General features: G+C 37.8%; 1 long non-coding RNA gene across 1 annotated transcript in view; it reads left to right on the top strand.

The window, feature by feature from the left end:
• The first annotated feature begins 8496 nt into the window (after positions 1–8496).
• LOC127525277 (uncharacterized) overlaps positions 8497–21980 on the top strand; it is a 72638-nt gene continuing 59154 nt past the window's right edge. Inside the window, exon 1 of the long non-coding RNA XR_007933301.1 lies at positions 8497–8700. This is a non-coding gene — a long non-coding RNA (uncharacterized LOC127525277). The remainder of the gene's footprint in view (positions 8701–21980) is intronic.

The following is a 21980-nucleotide window of genomic DNA, read 5'->3' as shown; positions in this document are numbered from 1 at the left end:
CTATTATAGCCGTTAACAGATCAGTGATAATGTTTATATAGCTAAGACATATCACGAGCTCAGGGACGGTCTTTCTTGAGTGCTGCTGTCCTGCAGAGTTTTGCTCTGACACAACTCACCTTCCTTCATGTAGCTTTAGTAATCCTGAAGACATTCAAGTGTGTGTGATCAGGGTTGTAGCTAAACTGCGGGACAGCTGTTGCTGCTGCACTCCAGGACCAGTGTTACTCGTCGCTTGCGAAAACAATGGCGGTGCCGTGGGTGGAAACATACAGATTCAGGGGGCGGTAATATTATAATAAGATCCCCTTCCTACGTCACAAGGGGAGCAAAATCAGAACGGCTCGATTTGTCTCATGCTTGCAGAGAAAGGCTTACCAAAACAAAGTTACTGGGTTGTCCTTTTTCACATTTTCTGTGCTGGTAGATGCACCAGAGACCCGATTATAGCACTTAAACATGGGAAAAGTCAGATTTTCATGATATGACCCCTTTAATGGGTAAAGCTACAGTAACATCTTCAGCTAGTCAGCTTGAGATCCTTTCCATCTAAATTGGTTATCTCTCTATTGAATGTTTTATGAGCAGTAGGATAATCATACTCATCCTCACAAACACACAGAACTGAAGCACAACCTAAACGATGTTCTTCCGCAAAATGCATGCAGTTTTGTTTTGTAACCACTAAAGGGCCAAAAGTTACATAGTGTACCTTTAACCATAAATTATGTTTTGTTAGATTTATGCTTTAAATATGAATAAGAAAGTGTTCACTGGATAAAAAAATTAAAATAAATAATAATAATAATAATAATAATAATAATTTTAAACTTTATTATCCTATGCAATTTTGTTTCTCAAGAAAATTTATCTTGTTTTAAACATCCCATGCAGTTGGTTGAGAAGTGCAGTTGGTGTTTGACATAAGATAAGAAAAAATAACCATTATCCTTTAGTTTATGTCAGAACCATGAACCATGATTTGCTACCTGTCTTGTTAATCAGTGGCAGGTGGTATTAGAGGGAGGGACCTTGTCATTATCGAGAGCATTTGATTGGACAAAAAATGAAAGATGAATAGAAATGAAATAATAGAAATGAAAGGCACATAATGAAATAATAGAAATGAAAGTTACTAAACTTTTTTCAGAGATGTTAAAATATTTTCCAGGAGATCAGGACAAATGCTGATTAAGAAAATGATTTTATACAGTGAAATCATTGGGTTCAAATTATAGTGTCATATAAAAGAAACGAATGGTCAAAACGATGAAGGGTGTGAGTATTTCTAATTCAAGCGAGGCATGCTTTGAAATGAAGCCAAGGGGAACGGCACTAGAATGTCACAAAACTTTAAAGATCGACTATCTTTGGTTTCCTTTGTTCATCTCTGCTTAGCAAACGCCTGAACATGAAACCTAATGAGCCATAGGAGCAGGTCTGTCACATAGAGAGCCAAACCTTTGATGACAATTGCTGTAGACATGATGTAATAAGTGTATTAGAAGGACAGTTTTTATATAATAGATGGTATAAGGCTTTCAACTGCGAAACACTTGGCGTTGCATGAAAGGACCCCAGCAATTAACACATTTGTTGAACTTCCCATGCTGATGCAATGTAACAGCATACGGGCTTTAGAATATTGTGTTGCCAATGACCCCGCTAGATTTCCATGGTGTCTACTTTAATGTGTGTAATTGACTCTTATTAAAATTTCATTACTGGCACATAAGCTCTGCAAATGCCAGTTCGGACACATAATGGCATAATAATAACTTCTTTTAAAGTTTGCATTCTCTCACTTGCACACTTTGCTCTTCCTCGTTTACCCAATGACATTCTTCAGAGGGGGATGTTGGAAAGCATTTATTGCCACTGACTGTTAGATTGTAATCTATGTCAGATGTCTGGACTGCTTTTGTGTTGTAAGTAATATGTGTGATCATCAGCGTGCCAGAAGGTTCCAATCTGTACTGTGCCTCATGGGAAGAGGCTGGAGTAGTCGAACCCTCACATCTCCAGCCTCAGTCTGGGGTAACAGCGCCTTTAAAGAGCTCTCCAACTGTCCTTAAGCTAACGGCCTTTAGATTGGTTCAAGCTCTGTGCCCAGGCAATTGCATCATTACAGACTGCGTTTGGTTTGGCTGAGGGAGAATGCATGTTAAGATTGAGCTGGGCATGTGCAGGACACTCCCTGTGCTATGCTAAACTATTCTACTCCACTTGCGCACTTTTTAATGACATTTACTTTTATTGTATTTTACCCTTTATTGACTTTTTATGTTTTTTAAAAGAGGTGTCTTGCTGCTTTTTAAACACAGTAAAAATAGTAATATTGTGAGATTTTTTTTACAATTTAAAATAATGTAATTTTAAAAATGCAGTTTATTCCTGTGATGCAAAACTGAATTTTCACCCATAGATATATATACACGTAGATTTTTCATTCCACCGCTCCAGACATCTGCCATTTTGCAATGGTCAGGGTGCCGTCACTCACAGTAAGAATCAATGATGGCGCAACATTGCGCAGCTTCTGGTTGTGAAACCGCCAAGATTTAAATTCCCCAAAAAATTGGATAACCTTTCACAGGTGAGAATGTGTTGGTTTGTGTTTTTATATGTATTAACTCAATAATACATGCTTTTACTACGGTACTTACTTTTAATGTTTTTACTTTTGCTATGGTAATTTGCTCTCGAATGTTCATGGGCCGCTCCAATATGGTGGACGACTTACGTATAGCGGCTCATTGAAATGGCTGCTAATGAGGAATCTATGTATGTATATCTATGTTTTCAGCATCATTACTCCAGTCTTCAATGTCACATGATCCTTCAGAAATCATTAGGCTTGTTCGACTTGATGCAGCGCTGCAAAATATATAAATAGGCTTATGTATAGTATTTTTATGTTACAGTTATCACTTTACATGGACCCATCGTGCGAGCTGTCTCTTTAATACCGTGTGGTTTATATGCATGTTGTTGCTGATTAGGCTAACATTTTTGACACACCGACCAAACAAGAGAAAAGGGGCACGTTCAAGCTCAAACAGGGTGCGCAACGTTTTGCTATGGTTTCCGGGTTGAACGACATGTTTCCTGGAAATGGTGTGCAACGGTGTGCAATGGGTTTGAGATACGTTTTCTCTTGTTTGGTGGGTGTGTTAAAAATGTTAGCCCAATCAGCAACAACATGTATATAAACCACGCGGTATTAAAGAGACAGCTCGCACAATGGGTATGAATGTAATACTATACATATTTATATATTTTGCTATTGTATTGTGAAGTGACACTTTCATAAACTTTCTATACTCCTCTGATTATATAATGGTAAATATTACAATATCACAGCACAACAACAGTGATCAGCAATAATGATAAGCCTAATACTCACAATAAAATGAATAAGGTCATATAGATCATAACATAGTCTCGGAGGTAAGAAGTGGATTATCCTTCACCTGAAATGTTTGTCTTTTCATCCTGAAATGCGAGGCAAATGTTGGATCACAATAATTAGAAGTTTCCACAAATCCCTTCACTCGATTGGGATGTTCTCTTTTATTCTGGATGGCAAGGGCAGTGACTGTAACATCGTGCGTATTTTGCAGTATTAAACACGTATTTATAGCGACTTCATCAGGCTCCGAAATTTCTTCAAAAAGAACACAAAGAATGGCCTTCTCAGCTGCCGTAGTTGCAACGCTTGCGTCATCAGAACGGGGTGTTCAACGCACCACCGTTTCTGTTTAAAAACGTTTTGCAACGTTTTATCGGGGCTGAACGCAGCCAAGGTATCTCAAACCTGTTGCACACCGTTTCCAGGAAACATGTCGTTCAACCCGGAAACCGTAGCAAAACGTTGCGCACCGGTTTGAGCTTGAACGTGCCCCTGATGACTACACAGCTGTTTCACTATTGGCCGGATTCACCGCATGACAACGATCACGTGTTTTCGTGTTTATTGTCACGCCTTCATTTCCATTAATGCTCACAAATCTGTATTTTTATAACGGTTAAAGCTAAAGCAGTTAAAGCTTTTCATGTAGTCACGATGTTATATTGTGTTATTTTATCAAAATAAAACTGATAAAAAACTTAGACCCCACTACATTAGTTTTTATATAGTATATGGTTATATTGAACTTTATTCTTGTAAAAACAGAAGCTGTAAGCAGTACATAAAGTATTGAATGAAAATGTCTCTGAAACATTGCATTTATTTCACTTCAGCTGTGATAAAGTATGCAAACGCAGCGCGAGCGTCACTACGGGAATCAGAAAGCGTCCGACTTCACCTCCCCGCCTGCACGCGGCTACTCTCGCCGATCGGTTACATCCAGCTGCAGCCGATGTCGAACACAACTCTAATAAAGGTCATTATACAGAGAGTGTGAATATAAAAACATGGTACTGAATGACTGAATGTTCATGCGCCACAGTATTTACATGGTACTCCAATTGGTTGTCTAAAAACATAGTATTACCATAGTACATGTCCAGAAAAACAAGTTTTTGTGTGTCTGCTACGGTCTTTATTTTGCACTTTACTCCAACGCTGTGCTGTAGGGCCTTTACATGTCCATGAATGTGTCTTACTTGTTATTTATTAAATGCAGCTTGATACAGTATGACATAGAGCCAGAGACATTTTGAATGGTTGAAATTAGCATCTCTGCGCTATAACACACAGAGCTAATCCCTCTGGGAGTGTGGGCGTCAAGAGACACAGACAAGAGCGTACACACAGCAACAGAGAGGATTACACATGTTAACGCTCATTACGTGCTGTTTTTGGCAGTTTTTAGCATATGAACAAGGAGATGAGAAAGCTTGTGGTGAGGTCATTTTAATCACGCTAGGCTTTGCAATACAGTCTTTTCTTTAATCTTTCAAAGAGATTTTGCCCCTTAATAGCTGTAAGCAATTTGAGGCGTTTTACTAACTTCCTCCATTGTAACCTAGCGCCCTCTCTTCATCTTCTAGACATGTTAGCAAACCCAATGTCAGCAAATCTGAACTCACAAAATGACTGACATGCATAGAACGTTTTTGATTGGCTCATTTTCTGAGCTGTTACCCTGACTCTTAAATGCTGTTTGCACAGCCTGTTTACATGTTGCCTTCAAGTTGTGTCGGAATGATTGAGCACAATGGCACAACAATTAAATTTTTTCCCTTACGAAACTGTTTAATGCAGCATTCTATATGTATATAGGTGTGTTTGGGTTGTTTTAGATATTTAAAAAAAATAATTAATATATCAAAGTTTGTGGTGGGGTAAATTAAACGCGATATGCACTGACGTCACAATCGTGTTGCATTGTGGTATATGGAGCTGGCTGAAGTGTACATATGAAGTAGACTGTCCATATAAACTTCCCTCGTCCACTTCACGAAGTGGAACGCACTTCAAAATGGCGTCAGGGATTCCCCCGTGGGGAAGTGCTTAGGGAAGTTCGCGAGTGCGTGTCTAAAAGTGGAGTGGAACGCAGCCCAGAACACATGCAAGCTACAGCGACAATGGAGGCCTACATAGATGACAGATTGTGCGACGAGTTTAGAAAGTACCCTCATTTGTACAACTCTAGCATGAAAGAATACAAAGATGTTTAAATGGGTTGCAACTTGTGGCGAGAGATTGCTCAAAACTGCGCATGCATCGAACGCCTGTGTACGCGTATGAGTCAAGTGCAGTATACTTTGCATTTGACTGTGCGCTTGCCCTAGCGTACGCATAAAAAAACGAAGTATACCCAGGGCTTTAAAGGCACATAGCGGTTTCTCTAGACACAAAGACATCAGGAGCATTTCCTCCGAGGGAAGCAGTGCAATTGGATGAGAAAATAATCAATTTTACAAAAATAAAACAACACAAATATTACAAAATATGACATGAAAAAATATATAAATCACACGTCTTATTTCATTAAGTCCATTGAGTTTCAACAAACCCACCTAAAGTGTGTGGTGGGTTTGGTGGGGGGTAACTGAGAATGAATGGGGGAAATCACACGAGAGGAGGCAATGCCTCCATCGCGCTATGATTGTTATAATAGGATATGATTGCTTATTGCGATAAATCCTGTCTCTTGTTTTAGTTCGAGTTCCATGTTCGCAAATCAGTCTGAATGAACAAAATGATGCCGTTAATGGGAAGACTAATTAAAAAGTAAGTAAACTACTCACCCAATCAGCAATCAGCTTGGTGAAATTAAAGGTAGGCCTATCTTTTCTTGTCTGTGACCAGTGTTTACCGAGCTTGATGACTGATAATCCAAAAATAAGAACAGCTGAACATCTGTTCACTAATATATTGTTTAAATTGTTACTGCCTTTAGTAATTATTTTGGAATAAATGTAAAACTGCTTAAAAACATTAACTTAATGAGATTTATACTTGGTTTTATTAAATAGAACATTAATAACATTGTTAATTTAAAATACAAAATAAAATTGTATTTGGTTTCTTTTCTCTTTTTTTTTTTTTTTTTTTTTTGATGTAACGTAATGTTAATTTTACCAGGAAGTTTAACTGGGACATGAATTTACATTTGATTGATTAAAAAATAAAAAAAAACAAAAGAGGACTTTGCCTCCTCATTTCAGAACACCAATGCAAGATATCTGTCAGGTATAGTAGGAACATTTTATACATTGTATTGAAGAAATTGCTCATAGCAGCTTTAATCATGATGCTGCTGCTGCTGCAACATATGCTTGATTTTATTATACAGTAAAGCTCTCGTATATGCACCTCGATCTTTGTCGTTTTTGTCCTGTTTGACCTAGTAAACAACAGTGGAGGAGCACTGGTGTAAAAGGCTCACTAAATTTGCATGCCGCCCCATGTGTGTTTTCTGTATGGGGCTGTTTATTCGCTGAAGGTCAGGCTTTTGTAAAGAAAAACTTCTTGCCCGATGAGATAAGAAAGCAAATTGCAGATCTATCATTTCTGTGCGTCTCTCTTGCTGTCTCCCTGCTCCTGTGTGGTGTTGACTAGCAGGGACTCTTGTGTGAAATCAGTGGAATAGCGGCTGGTCGACTTGATTTATGACTCACTCTGGGCTCGGCCTTATCAGGTGCACACAAGCCCCTCTTTCTCATGCAGCTTGTGTCTGAATGACAATAGAAGACCAGCAGCATTATACTCCAGATTTTGCCCCAGCTTTCTGGACACCACAGATTACATCTAGTTTATTGATTTACGGCGGCCATCTTGAGTCGCACACAGACAGAGTAGCTCTGTGCCATTGCAGTGATAGACTCGTTTTCAACTTGGCAAACAGCGTTTTTATGTGAACTTGCTCTAAACAATAAAAGGAACATTTGCAAGGGCATTCTCACTATAGTTATAAGCTCTTGTAAAGAATGGCCGTGGGTGGCTGTTTTCGAGACAGAAGGTTGGAAATTTGAGCGATAAAACGGCAGTCTCGGTACCATCCCGTGAGACGAAACGTTAATGTTTGATGATGGAAGGGGGAAAAAGGGGGGAAAAAAATAAAAGTGAAATCTGGGGCAAAGAGGTTTATTCTAAAAGCTCTGAAGGGGGAAGCAGTGCTCCACATTACTAAAGTGTTTCTTCCACTTTTTTCCCCTCTCTTCTCTGTAATTGAATCATTGCCATCTGTATCTCTAGAGATAAGATATGTTATTTGGGAAAATTATTTAAATTTAAGAAATGTGTTAGCTAATGTAATTAAGTTGAAATTACCACAGCTGCACTTCTTTGTTGGAAGTGTAATTATGTAATCTAACACATTAAATGATGGAAATGAGCATCACTCTGGCGGACTTAAACATCGAACGCCTTTTGCACCCAGCTGAAGAGTGAATTTGCTTCTGTTCTGAAGATCGAATGGAGATGACTGGAGCAATTATGTTGCTATTAGGAATTTACTGTAAAAACTTCTATAGCGTGGCATAAGCAATGCTATCATGGGTTTGATTTTTAGGGAACACGTACCAGTGGCATGTGTTGGACTTCAAAATTTAGGAGGCAAAGCCCCTTCTAGGTCTTTTTAGTAATAAATTCATGTTCCAGTTCTGTTGATTTGATTATATTTACTATATATTTACCACATTCTTCAATAAGCAAACACTATAGTAATATATTTTAATATAATTAAATATTATAAACATATTAATTAATATAATTAATGCATATTCAATATATATTATAATATTTTTTTTTGTTTTCATTATAATTTTATGTTTGTTTATATTATCGTTAAAGGTAGATTATGTATGTTCTTTTGTTCAAAATCAACAAAATACATCATCAATCCTTTTTCAATATTTTTTCTTACCCTGATTCACTATGGTAAGCCTGTTTTAAGTGTTTAAATTTTAAACCTTAGCGGGATGGTTTTCGCAGGAAATTGCATGCATGCGTCACTCACCTGTGCGTGTCACGTCATATCCGTAAATAGAGAAAAGTTGCTACATTGGCATAGGTTAGTTGTTACAACGAGCAAAAAAAGGTTGACATGGAGCCGCTCGAATCTCCAGGGAATCACCCGTTTTAAACAAACACCGAACAGAGCAGAGTCTGCTGACAAAAAGAGAACGTGACAGAGCTTGTAATAAAACCAGAGTCAACACTGGCTTGGCTTTTCGGAGATGGCGAGAACTGAGGGATTTGAAATGCTGTAAAAGGGACACGGACATGGCGGTTTCAACAGCTGAGTAATGTATTTTATTAAACAGATAAACGTCCATGTAACTCTCTAACAGAGTTCATTGTAAAGCATTATCTGTTGTCAAGGATCATATTTCACACAGTCATGCAGAGCCGAAGCACAACCAAACAATATTCCTCCGCAAAATGCATGCAGTTTTGTTTTGTAACCACTAGAGGGCCAATAGTTACATAGTGTACATTTAAATTAGCATATTTAGGGAAATACATTTAAATGGACAGTGGTAGTTAGTGAATGTTACACAATTGGTTTGTTAATTAAACCCACCAGTCACCGAAGACTAATCAATGTGTTCTATTTATTGTTCTATCTCTAAAAAAATAAATAATACAGTGATAAATAACTACAACACATTTCAAAGCATATTTTATGTATCCTTTTTACGTACCTATTAACAAGAAGTTTGGCTATTTTTATTTTTAATTGTCAGCTGCTTCTTCTGACCATTAGTCAGCAAATCCTCTGCAAACATTTCAAGTGTCATGAAGGTTGCAAGCGTAGAGCTACACCTTTAATTTGACTGAGCTTAGTGGTCATAACTGGATCACTCATAAATCATCATTTCAGTTAATTTCAAAGTTTTTGATTCTGTTTTTGACAGTGGTGATGTCCAAGTGGATAGGTTTTGTAATTTGTCCATTCACCACATTGCCCCATTTATGTGGATTTGTGAACTAGTTGCTATCATGATATTGATCATGATTATTAAATTGACAGAATAATCAGCCAATCACAGTGATTTGGAGGCACCATCTTTTCTCATTATTTCACTGTCAAATTAACATCACATTCTGCCTCTCTGAAACTAATATGCATTTAATATCATTAAATATAATGCATTAAATATCACCGTGTTCTCCAGAGCTGCTGTATAGATAAATGAACTAAATTAATAACGACGAATAATAATGATTTTAACAATGGAAATGAATTAACATTGAACCATGTACACTAGGTACACTACATATATAATACTGAACAATGACGCTATTTTCTTCAGACCTGCTGCACAGCCAAAACAGACTTTGTTACATTATTTTCCTGCCATCACTGTAAAGCTGCTTTGAAATAATCTGTATTGTAAAAAGAGCTAGATAAATAAAGGTGAAGAGGTGAGTAATGGCTGCAAAAAAAAAAAAAAAAAAAATCGGTTTTGCCATTACATTTTAAAATACAGTAGTCAACATTTGAAGTGGATCAAAAAAGTTAATCAAAGTTGTCCTAAGAAGAAGGTTTTAGGATAACTTTGAAAGGTTTTGATCCACTTCAAATGTTGACTACTGTATATTAAAACAGAAAAGAGTTCTTTTAAATTGTGATAATATTCCATGAAATTACTGTATTATTCATCATAATTAATGCAGCCTTGGTGAGCATAAGAGACTTTATTCAAAAACATTAAAAATGTTTTTGAATGTTTAAAAACTTTTGACCGGTAGTGTAAATGTACCACAATTGTGCAGATGAAACTGGCCAGTTTTGTCCCTAATCTCTGTTCTAACTGAGAGTCTTTAGCCGTATTAAATGACACTGAAGAGTGCCTTTATTTATTAATAAAGACAGGGAAAGAGCATGCAAGCTGTTCGCAGATCGCATCTCTCTCTCTGCAGGCATTGTTTGTTTGTGTAAGCACTGACACAGGCATCTTGCTACACTTCCTTCGGCATGCCATATTTGCAAACTCCCCGGCTCCCAGTTGCGTATGTCAAGTGTAACCCAATCTAATATGCCTGGCTGCCTGTGTTCAGATGGTCTGTTAGTGTGTGTGTGTGTGGGTGTGCGTCTGGGTGGCTGCCCGCTCTGTGCAGGCTGTGTGAAGGGCTGTCAGGGCTGGCTTCTCCTCCCAGCTCCCCCTTGGCTAAAGGAAATCACCCACACCTCTGCCACAAGTCCTGGACGGCGGCCGAGACACTGTCATGGATACGCACGTCAAATTGCCCTAGGATTAAACAACAACAACAACAACAACATATGGGCCGTATAACAGCTCCGAGAGGGAGTGGAGCTCCCCAGAGGGAAAGTGAATAACAGGAGACAAGTGACCGGTGCCTTGGCAGCCAGGGCCAGAGGAAGCTAGAAGAGAAAGCTCAATAGCAAGGGATTAGAGCGCAGCGGAGCAGGGATTAGGCACTGTGAATACAACAGAGGCTGCTGCGCTAATGTTCTCCTCCTGACACACGTCGCAAAACGTGCGCGCTCTCTCGCCGAGACATATAGAACGAGCTCGGCTGAGTGTGAGGGGTAGCCTGCAGCAGATGTTGTTGGTTTAAGCAGGGGCATGTGGCGGTTTGAGAGGCATAACCCCATTATGAGCACAAAGAGTCCATAAAGAGCCTCCACTGACTCGCTTCAGAGCTCTGTATTGAGTAAGGCCCGAAACATATGCTGATTTAGATAAAAGCACGTGAACGCCATCACACGTACCGATGGGAGACTCAAATCATGGTGGAAGCAAAGTGCTATTTGCTATTATTTTTTTATTTATTTATTTATTTTTTTGTGAAAGTGACTGTTTTTCTGATAAGTGAAAAAGACCGAAACATGAAATTGCCCAATCAAAATCATACACGTCATTTCTTTTTCTTTTTATTATTATTATTGCATGTCTTGGGGAATATTGTGGTTGTGAATTTGGAATTTTTCTCACAAGTTTCTTGTCAAATCATAAACATTTTAATATGAGCTCAAAGGCCCGAAACATATGCTGATTTAGCGCACGTGAACGCCATCACACTTACCGATGGGGAAACTCAAATCATTGTGGAAGCAAATTGCTATTTGTTCTTTTTTTAATGTTTGTGAATGTTGACTTCTCATTTTGTATAGCTACCGTAGTTTGAAAACATTGATCAATTTTGCCAGAAAACAGTTTCTGCAGAAAATCTAAACTTCCCATAATTCTTGGAAATACATCAGTAATAAAATACAATCAATTACCCACCTATGCACAGGTTTTTGATTTGTACTTTATAGCATTTTATTGCTACAGAATGCCTCTCAGTTTTCCTGAAAAAGACAGAAACATGAAATTGCTCAATCAGAATCATACACATCTTTTTTTTTTTTTTTTTTTAATCAAATTCTTACAAGGGCAAATTATCTCTATACTATCCACTTTAATTTTGTAGCTCCATACTTGCTGTAAGACAACGATTGTCATATCTGTGTAAATTATATTTTTATCCATGAAAGGAATATCACGAGCAACTGAAGTAGCAGCAGATCTCTTCCTTAGTATTATAAAGTACATAAAATGATTATCGAAAAATAAAAATAAAAATATTAGGGATGGAACTTGGTTCTATACATCATTAGTTGATTGGATGGAGGCAAATCTGAATGCGAGCTTACAGTTGACTATAAGGCAGGGGCTGGGTTTAAGTGAACTACGTAAATGATTGGAGAAGAACGGCAAACTTCATGAGATGTATCTTTTCACTGAAAAAAAAAAAAAAAAAATCCATTTTAATGCATGGATGAATTATTCACAATAAGAGCAATAACATGTATTTAAAAAATTGATGTAATAAATTTTCATTTTGACTTTAAATTAAAACACTTAAAAGAATCAGAACTGAGTATCCAAAGCTATGAAAGAGAAATACAATGACAATGTGCAAGAATATTTCAGGTTTCATTTAAAGATTGAAAAAAAGTGAGAGTGAATTCTAACTGACACTGGTCTGCCACATTGGTCAGACTTTACCCAGTTTTCAGAAACTAAGAGACAGTAGGAAACAGAAAGTAGAACAAAAAGGGTGAGTGAAATGCTCAGACCGTAATTGCAGCTTGTAAACGTAATGAATTGCAGTAATGCTGTCAGCAGAAGGTCAGTGTGGTGGGCCTTCTTCACTCCTGTTGACATGTCTGTCGGGACGTTGTGGAATACATCCCAACTGCACTGTTTGGCTTTGAGGCCTGGGGTTTTGGCAGCCCTGGAGATATCTTTCCCTAGAGCTCCAAAGAGAGCTTACACAGAGCTCTCCAGACCAGAAAACAGACCAGTATTGTATAGCGGTCCATTTCTCCTTAACAACGTGCAGTGATCTTGTCAAAAACTAGCTTATCATCATCAGCCAGCAGTTTTTGTTCTTATAACAATCTATAAGTTCACAGAGTTCTTTAGAATAGCTTTAATTTAACATAATTTAATTTAATGAACTTTAATTTAATGTTTTAAATTATGCTCTTGCCAAGATACAAAAGACTTCCATTAAAAGCCAGAGATCTCAAACTCATTTCTTAACAAATTCACCCTAGGGTAAAGAAATTCATTCATAAGAAAAAAATCTCAGTATCCCAATTGTTTCTACTCGGCAGCAATGAGATTAAAAGGAAGGTGAATTGAGACATTTACTTATGTCAGGTTTACATTCTTTCCTGTGCTTCCTTTCTGTTTCCTAGGTTATTATGCCCTAGTTTGTTGTCATTGTTACTGATTGCTTTGTGCACCTGTTTCTTGTTCAGTTTGTTATATTCTGTGTATTTAGGCCCTCAGTTTAGTTCTACACACTATCCAGTATTGTCTTTGTACACATGCCCAAGCTGTTACTTTTATCTATTCCTGTGACTCATGTTATTTGGATTATATTCTTTGTTTTTGTTTATAAATAAAGTTATACAGCTGCTTTCAGATTATGTTCCTTCATCGCCGCTGGTCCCACTCAGTCTCCCTCTCCCCTCCTCTGCCAACTCCCTCCAGCCACTCACCTTCATCTCTGCTGGCTCCCTTCAGCTCCTCAGCTCTGCCTACGGTGGCTCGGCCACCTCTTTTCCACCTCTGCCGGCTCCCTTAAGCTCCTCTGCTTCGTCTTTTGTGGCTTCGCCTTGGGCTTCCCACCTTGATGTATGGACCCCATGGCTCCACCTCAGGCCTCCGAGCACGATTCCACCTCGGCCTGTTGATCCTTCGGTTCCACCGTGGCTACACTCTTTACCATGGTCCGTCATTCCACTGGCTTCGCCAGGCTCCCTTGCCCCTCTGGCTTTGCCATGGGCTTTCAGGCCTCTGGCTATGCCTCAACCCTCCACCCCATCTGCTCCACTTGGCTCCGCCTTCCCTCCGGCTCCACCGTTGTCCTTGGTCGCTCCGGCTCCACCAAAGTTTTCAGAGCACCCGTCTTCGCCTGGGTCCCGCCTTGACCCTTCAGATCTGCGGTGTTACCCTATGTCTTTGGCCCCTCGGCTCAGCCCAGGTCTCCAGCTCTCATGGCTCCACCTCTGTCTGAAGTCCCCTTGGTTCCACCCAGATTCACTGCCGAGGCTCCACCCTGGCTCCTTCCTCCATTGTTTCAGTTGTGGGCTTTCATCCTCACGGCTCGGATCTGGGTTGCTCCCTGGCTCCTCCCTCCAACAGTTCCGCCATTAGTTTTCCTCTGGTTCCTTATCTGGGTTGCTCTGTGGCCCCTCCCTCCTCCAGCTTCTCTGTGGACTCTTCCTCCCATTCTTCCATGGGCTCTTCCTCCTGCCCCTCCCGTTTTTCTGTTTTCGCTCAGATTTTTCCCCTGAGATAAAGACTCTAGAATCTTAGTTGTGTTTCCTTTAGAGTTTCAGAAGTAAGCTCAACAATGGCAAAGATTCCAAAGATCAAAAAAGTCAGAATTCAATATGAATTTTTTTCTAAGACCAATTATTATAATTTTATACACAATTTTATACTTTATACACTTTGTAGGTCAACAGTTGTCTTATGTCTACCTATTTTTATTTCTCCTATAAGGAATTTTGAGCTATGAAAGAGCATCTGAGCGATCAAATTTCCTCTGGGAAACGCTCAACCTGGAAAATATAAACCATCACTTGTCACAAACTTACATGAAGCACCTGCTGCTTGTTTGATATGCCAGCAAACCGTCATACTCAATTTCAGTCTATTTTCACTGTGTCTGTCCATCTCAGATATATACTTTCATTCTGCTGTGTCCTTCATTGTCCTGGCCCCTCTACTATAATCTGTCTTCAGTTTTACAATGTGCCTGTATGCGTATTTGTGTTTGCTGATAATGAGAATCCATTTCTCCCACCCTCTAAAAATGACCGTTGACAAACAAAAGGCAGGAGTGTGTTCCTAAATTTCCTGCAAGGCCATGAGATGGGGATTATTATTGTTTATGTCTCTGGCCTGCCCGGACCGCTCGGCTACCCCGCACTGCAGAGTTGGATCTCGCCTCGCCCTGCCTCACGCACCTCCATGATGGATGACCATTAAGGCAGCTTATTGGAAATAGCTTGATTTATTGCCTACCGCTGCCTCAGTCTAATGGCTTCATTTCTTTCTACCGGCACATGATGTCAAAGCCAAGGTCATTGTAGAAACGGCCCCTTTGTTATGTTTTTTTGCTTGCTGATGACCAGAAGAGGGTGGGAGGTGAGGTGTGTAGCTCAGATACTGTTTTCATATTTTACAGTGACGGTGAGTGAAAACAAGGTATATTTTACTGGGTGTGGCATGGATATATGTGTTAATGATTTGAATCATTCAGACTCTTTCCTATTCTGCTTTCGACCACTTCGCCTGACCTCTCTTCACCTGCATGGATAGTAGATGACATGTGCTTCTTTCCGCTAGCTGACTGAGGCTTTATGGTTAGTTTTGATCCGTCTATTACTCACATCCCCTTTAAATGAGCGGCATCAAATATGCCCTGCTCCCATTAAGGGTCTGGTCAATAAAAACGCCATTAGTACTGTAAAACCAGACAATATTATTAAGTCCAAACAAAATATTTCATTTTCTAGATCAGGCTTTATCAGGGCCCTCAATGGCTTTCTCATCAGTATGTGCTTAAGCTATAGCTAAGAGAATGAGAGAAACTGCCTCATTTTAACACTACTGAATGACATATTGAATATTCATGATATATTTTCAGTGATTTTGCTGGTGATATAAAATTAAACAACATTGTGAATATCATGATGATTTAATGCACTATTTGGCCATTCATTTTGCTGTATCATTGTACTAATTTCACAATCGTTAGTAGTATCTGAATGTTAAGATGTTAAATGCATTACTACGAATCAGTTCATGTTCACAAAAGATTACCAAATACCAGCGACTATCAGAGTAGTCAGTGATATCACACTTTTTTTAACGTATGTGAAAATCATACTAGATCTTTCTGTCTACAGTATGTGTACCAGTGTAGTTTCATACTGTATGTTTAATATTCAAGTATAGCGCTTGGTGAAGATATTTAATAGCATCATAGGGTCTCAACAAGGTGTCAGATACATTGTGTTATCTGGTATACGTTTTAATGTGCGTGCTGTTACAGATGTAGAAATTAATTAGCGTACTATTCTCTCTGTAGTTCTCGAATTAAAATAGCACCAGTTCACCAGGTTCAGTTGTCATTTGGCACAGCCTTCAATTACAAACTTGACATATCCACCTAATCACCGCCCACATGCATACAATGGTTAATTTATCATTATTTGTTATGATACGTATTGGCATGAATTTAATGAGTTTCTTGAACTCTTTAATAGTTTTAATAGTTTCAGAGTGTGTGTAGATGTGAATGTGTGGGTGATACATGTGGATTCCCACATGTTTGGCAGTTTAGTAGCGAGTAAATCATTAACAGGTCTTGATGGTGTCCCGTCTCATTAGGTTTTTGTCAGCCTTGGTTTAGCACTCTTCCTGGTGCTTTTTAATCACTGAACAAATACAGAAGCTCACGCAGGGCTTGATTTATGGCAGAGGGCCCTCAAATTGGGCTGATGTGCCCTGGGAGTGCCTAGCACACAGGTGTTCTACAGGTCAGGGTCAGGGCCACAGCCACACCACACACCATCCAGTGTTTTCACCTAAACACTCATGGTCAAGGTTTAAACAGATGTTAAAGGATTAGTTCACTTTAAAATGAAAATTACCCCAAGCTTTACTCACCCTCGAGCCATCCTAGGTGTATATGACTTTCTTCTTTCTGATGAACACAGTCAGAGAAACATTAATAAATATCCTGACACATCCGAGCTTTATAATGGCAGTAAGCCTTACCAAACGAGTAATATATCCATATCCACTTGTTAAATATATCCATATTTAACAAGTTATGAAGTAAAATATCTAGCTTCCACCAGACCGCCTTCCATATTCTACTTACGAAAATAAGTATATGTGTGTGTGTGTGTGTGTGTGTGTATGTATGTATGTATATATATATATATATAATGATGCATATTTGTCATTCATACATAAATGAAACAATTAAAATGGCATACTTTATTATTAGCAGTTTGCATCTATTTGATTTCATTTAAATCATAAAATCATATTTTCAGTTTTTTTTTCTTTCAATTTTTTCAAATTTTTTTTTTTGTTGCTTAGAATCAGTGCAAATCTGTTCATTGTGAAAACAATTACATTTATTCATTTATTTAAAAAAATATGAGCATGATTAAAATATGGCTAGCTGTGGAACAAGCAAAATTCAATTGATAAATGGATAAATATATAAAACTGATTAAAATATTCTGTTTATTAGTACATACCTGTTTCATTTATGTGTAAATGAACAAATATGCACCACAAGTTAATTAGTTTATGTAATCTAAATGAAAATTTTATTTGCAATTTAAATGCATAAATCTTAAATTTAGACCTTTTTTTTTTTTTTGTCAAAACATTACATACAAACAGCATTTAACTACATAAATACATATATACATAACTACATATATAAATGCTGCCCAGGCATTTCTGTGCAGACATTCAATTGAACAGATGATTCTGATTCGCTAAAATTTAATTGAATATATAAGATATTTTATATATATATATTTACATTAGCTAGTTACTCCCTAACACTGACACCATGGCAATCCTGTATGATAATGATTAGTGCCATCTGATACCTTCAGTGTACTTTTCATAAGGGATCAAATGTATTTAAGCAGATATATAAATAAATAACAAGAGATTCATAGTAGAACATATAAATTGCCGGTTGTCATCTGTGCATTGTTCTCTACACAACAGACTGTGTGAGCATAAGTGTGAAGCAGTGCAGGGATTTTGTTGTTTCCCAGGGGATGGAACAGTGGAGCTGTAGCCTGAACCCACTCTTAAATCACGTCTGCTCACCAGGCAATTCCTCTGCAGGCAGGAGAACACTGCTTTTGATTTATGAGTAATCCCCATCTCAATTTGTCACTGAGGCAAGGAATATATAACTCAAAACACTTTTTATTTACAAAATTTCTTTAGGTTTGTTTTTAAAGTGTGGTGTGTACACACAGAAAGGCAAAACTACTAACTGTGTTTTGTGCCAGTTCACAAAAAAAGATGGTATTTATTTTAACTATACAATCACTCCCAGTCAGATCATGCTGGCAGTTGGCGGATTTAAAAGCGTACCCAATTGGAATTAAGGTTAAGTCTATTATGTGTACAGTTTCAGGGAATATGTGCATACAAATGTGTATATTAGAAAATGAGTGTAATTTGTGCAAATGTATTATATTTATTGTTATTAATTATTGCATGTTTGAAAATGATGAACTATTTGCTAGTTGTCTTATTTGCCTTGTATGCATATGTTAATGGGCAAATCTCACAAAACAAGAACATTTCCAATTATATTTTACCCAGTTTATAGAAAGAAATTTTGCTGTAAGGAAATTAACCTTTTTTTTTTTTTTTTTTTTTTTTTTTTGCATTGTGACATTATTTCCCACAACAATAATGTGCAATAGTGCTTAACACAATTCCTCCCAGATTTTATTGCTGTAATGCAAAAATATCATTGACATTATTAAAATGCTGATTGTTTGTTGTAGTATAGATTATGGTAGTAGAAGAAATACTACAGAGCATAATGGGAATTATAAAAAAAAAAAAAAAAAAAAAAAATCAAAGTAAAAAAATAAAATAATATTGACATAAAAATGCCAAAAAACTTGATTTTCATAAAAGTAATAAACAAAATTTTCTTTATACAAGGCATAGTTTCTTATTAATAAAAACACACACACATACACTAATATATACTTATATGTATGTGTGTGTGTTTCTTCTTGAGATTCACCCTATAGTGCACCTCACGTGAATTGCTGCACATTGTTTTTACATGCGAGCCGAGACCCCCTTCTCAGACATTCAGCCGTACCTTGATGGCGAGCTAAAGATTGATGCTGTTCATCTGTTCGAATGGGCAGTAAAAAGCAAACTGCACGGTGACTGCCCTACCATCACAGCTCTCATCTCAGACGCTGTAAAAGCGGCGTAACGCTCTCAGAGGTGAACGCTGATCTCATCCAGGCTCTTTGTTTCATTAACGCTGCCCCAAACAAACACCTGCAGTGTTAAGTGCTTCAGCGAGAACCCCCACCCTCCATCTTTACATCCCTCATCTGCATGAGCCATCATCATCAACTGTAACAGACAGCAGCACAGGAATTAACTACTGCATTGGTGAAAAGGTTCCCTCAGTGCTGTTTCATTCATTTAAAAAGCCCAGTTGACCGGTTTATTGCTGGTTACAAGTACAAGGTAGGCCTATATTTTAATTTTTTAATGGTGGTTTAGCTAGTCAGGTGGGTTTTAGCTGTAAAAACAACCAGGGGTGTGTTTCCCAAAAGCTTCATTAGCCAACTATTGTCGTCAATTCCATCTTTGCCAACATAGTTCACCGATTCTGAGTTTCCTGAAACCATAGGTCTAAGAAACATTTGCCAACAGCATTGCAAACTTACATGATTGGAACCAGTGTTTCCAAACCTTTTTTCAGTCATGGCACCCTTTGAAAATGTAAAAAAAAATTGTGCACCCTAGTGTCACGATACTGGAATTTCCATCTTTGATACGATACCTCAATACCACTGGGAAGAGCTGTCGTATATACTGTCATATAGATATTTTTAATATTATCTCATATTGTCCGTCCATTGAAAGTCTAGGCAATCAATAATTTATTCTGAAGAGATCACTCTATACGATGACAGATTTAAATGTAAAAATAACCTTAGATAGTCTTCATTCAAAAAATAAATATAGAGAAACACAAGTTACAAAAGTTATTCAGTCAAATAAGCAGAGAGTGATTTTTCTCTGTCTTTTGTTGTTTGATTAACATTAAAAACACAGACAACAGCATGTTTATTAGGATGCTGTCACTTTAAGACCTGACAGACTGATCCAATATACTGTTGCACATGCGTTTTCTTTCTCAACTGTTTACGTTCACTTAGGACATAAGTTAACTGATTGTGTTTATGTGAAAATACTCGGCAAGACGGACATTGTGACAATATTTTTGTGTATTTGACTGCTTAAGCACAATAAGCCAAAAAAAACAAAAAGGAATCAATTTGGCACTTGCGAGCTTTGAGAGGTGGCTTTATGTGCGCGCACTTTGGATGTGAGCACAGGAATGAAAATTATGTGCAACCTCTGTTCTAAATTCCCACACCAAAATTTAGAACAACCTTTCTTGTGACTTGTATTTTTATTATAAATTTGTGTGTTATTTGTTGTTATTGGAGTTATTTTATTTATTTATTTATTTATTTATTTTTTTACATATTTTAGCAAATTTAAAAATGTTTGAAGTATTTTTTTACACTGCTCTCGCCAGATGGCAGAAACAATGGTTGGAACTGCAGCTCTCGACCTGTGGTTAGATGCATAGTTTCTTGTGGAAACGTGGACTTAGATCAGATCATGCTCTTGGGCACAATAAGCAAACTAGCATCCAACACATTCTGTATATTTCATTCCATTTAGTGCCATTTTTGAAGAGTGTGCATGTGTGAAAATGTGTGGGTACCTCGAAGTATGATGTAAGAGGGAACCCGCTATGAATCAAAGGTCAAATAAAGCGATGGGGAATGAAAATAGTGAAGTAGTCCTTAGATATCATGTTTGTTACAGCAGCATCTCAGAGAAATTGCATTGTGGACAAAGCTTCTGACTGAATGAGTAAAATGTACGCCAATTAATTACTGCATGCTAACATGATTGAAAAAAAAAAAATGAACTGGCCTTTTTTTCCCATGTAAATGAACTAAAATAAACATAAATCTGTTGTGTTTAGCAGAAGAAAGAAATTCATACAGGTTTAGAACAACTTGAGGGTGAGTAAATGATTTTTTGGGGTGAACTATCCCTTTAACAGACCAGTGTTGCCTATCTAAGACGACCGTGGAGTTTAGATTGGATTTTTCAAGCAGGGCAAAGGAATTGGATTATTAAAGAAGCAATAAGTGGTTTGGTCCTTTTTAAAGGAAAAGCACAAACATAAAAAAGCGAGTCATTACGAGCAAAACAAAAGAAAAGAATAATGTTAGACAGGAGAAAACGAGTTTGGAAGCTGTTTATTTCCCCTGGTAGCTGATGGGTCAGTTGCCAGTGGGCTTTCCTGGGAGCGGTCCAGCCTCGGCTCGTTTTGCATCTTTTAATATTGCATGCAGTTCATTTAGTGGATGGGCAGAAGCCCAGAGCCACTCCTCTCAGGGGCGTACTTCACCGCACAGGGGAGCTTGGGATTGATGGCTCTCCACTCCCTGCAAGCCGCACGAGGCTACGTCTCCCCCACCTCTCCCCCCTAAAATGCTGCAAACATCCTTTCCCTTGGCTGCTAACTCATCAATCACACTGTCACTTTAATTTATGTGCCACTTCTTGTTTCGGTATCATTTATTTCTGGGCAAGAATATTGCAAGCTACCATACAGTTCTGGAGGGAGAAGCTCCTGTTAGTAGATAGAAAGAAATTTTAACCCTTCACTCTTAAAAATAAAGGTTCTTTATTGGCATCTACAGTTTCACAAAGAACATTTCTGTTGCACAAAATATTCTTTATAGTGGAAAATGGTTCTTTAGTTTATTACAATGTTATTCACACTCAGGAAAAAAAAAATGGTTCTAATAAGAATTGTTCACTGAAAGGTTTTGGGGGAACCCAAATAAGTTCTATGATTGCCATCACTGTGAAAACCCCCTTTTGTAACCCTTATTTTTAAGACTGTTCTCGCTCCGTAATGGTGTTTGGTTGTATTGGCATGTATGCATTTTATTTTTTTTATTTTTTGTTTAGTTTAAGTTTAATAGAGGTAAAAAAAAAAAAAAAAAAAGTTCAATGCTAGAAGCAGGTCTCAAATACTAAGTTACTAAGTTAATACTTGTCAATAAATGTTAATAAATGTCAAAAAGCACAGATATGCAGGAAACTTCACTGCCTTAACTGATAATAATAAGAACCATTATTAATACTTGAACACCAATAATAAATGAGCACCAAATCAGCTTATTGGACACTGA

Source organism: Ctenopharyngodon idella, chromosome 13 (assembly GCF_019924925.1).
Source record: "Ctenopharyngodon idella isolate HZGC_01 chromosome 13, HZGC01, whole genome shotgun sequence".
Taxonomy (NCBI): Eukaryota; Metazoa; Chordata; class Actinopteri; order Cypriniformes; family Xenocyprididae; genus Ctenopharyngodon; species Ctenopharyngodon idella.
Note: the sequence above shows the minus strand (reverse complement) of the source record. Positions and strands in the feature narration are given on the sequence as shown.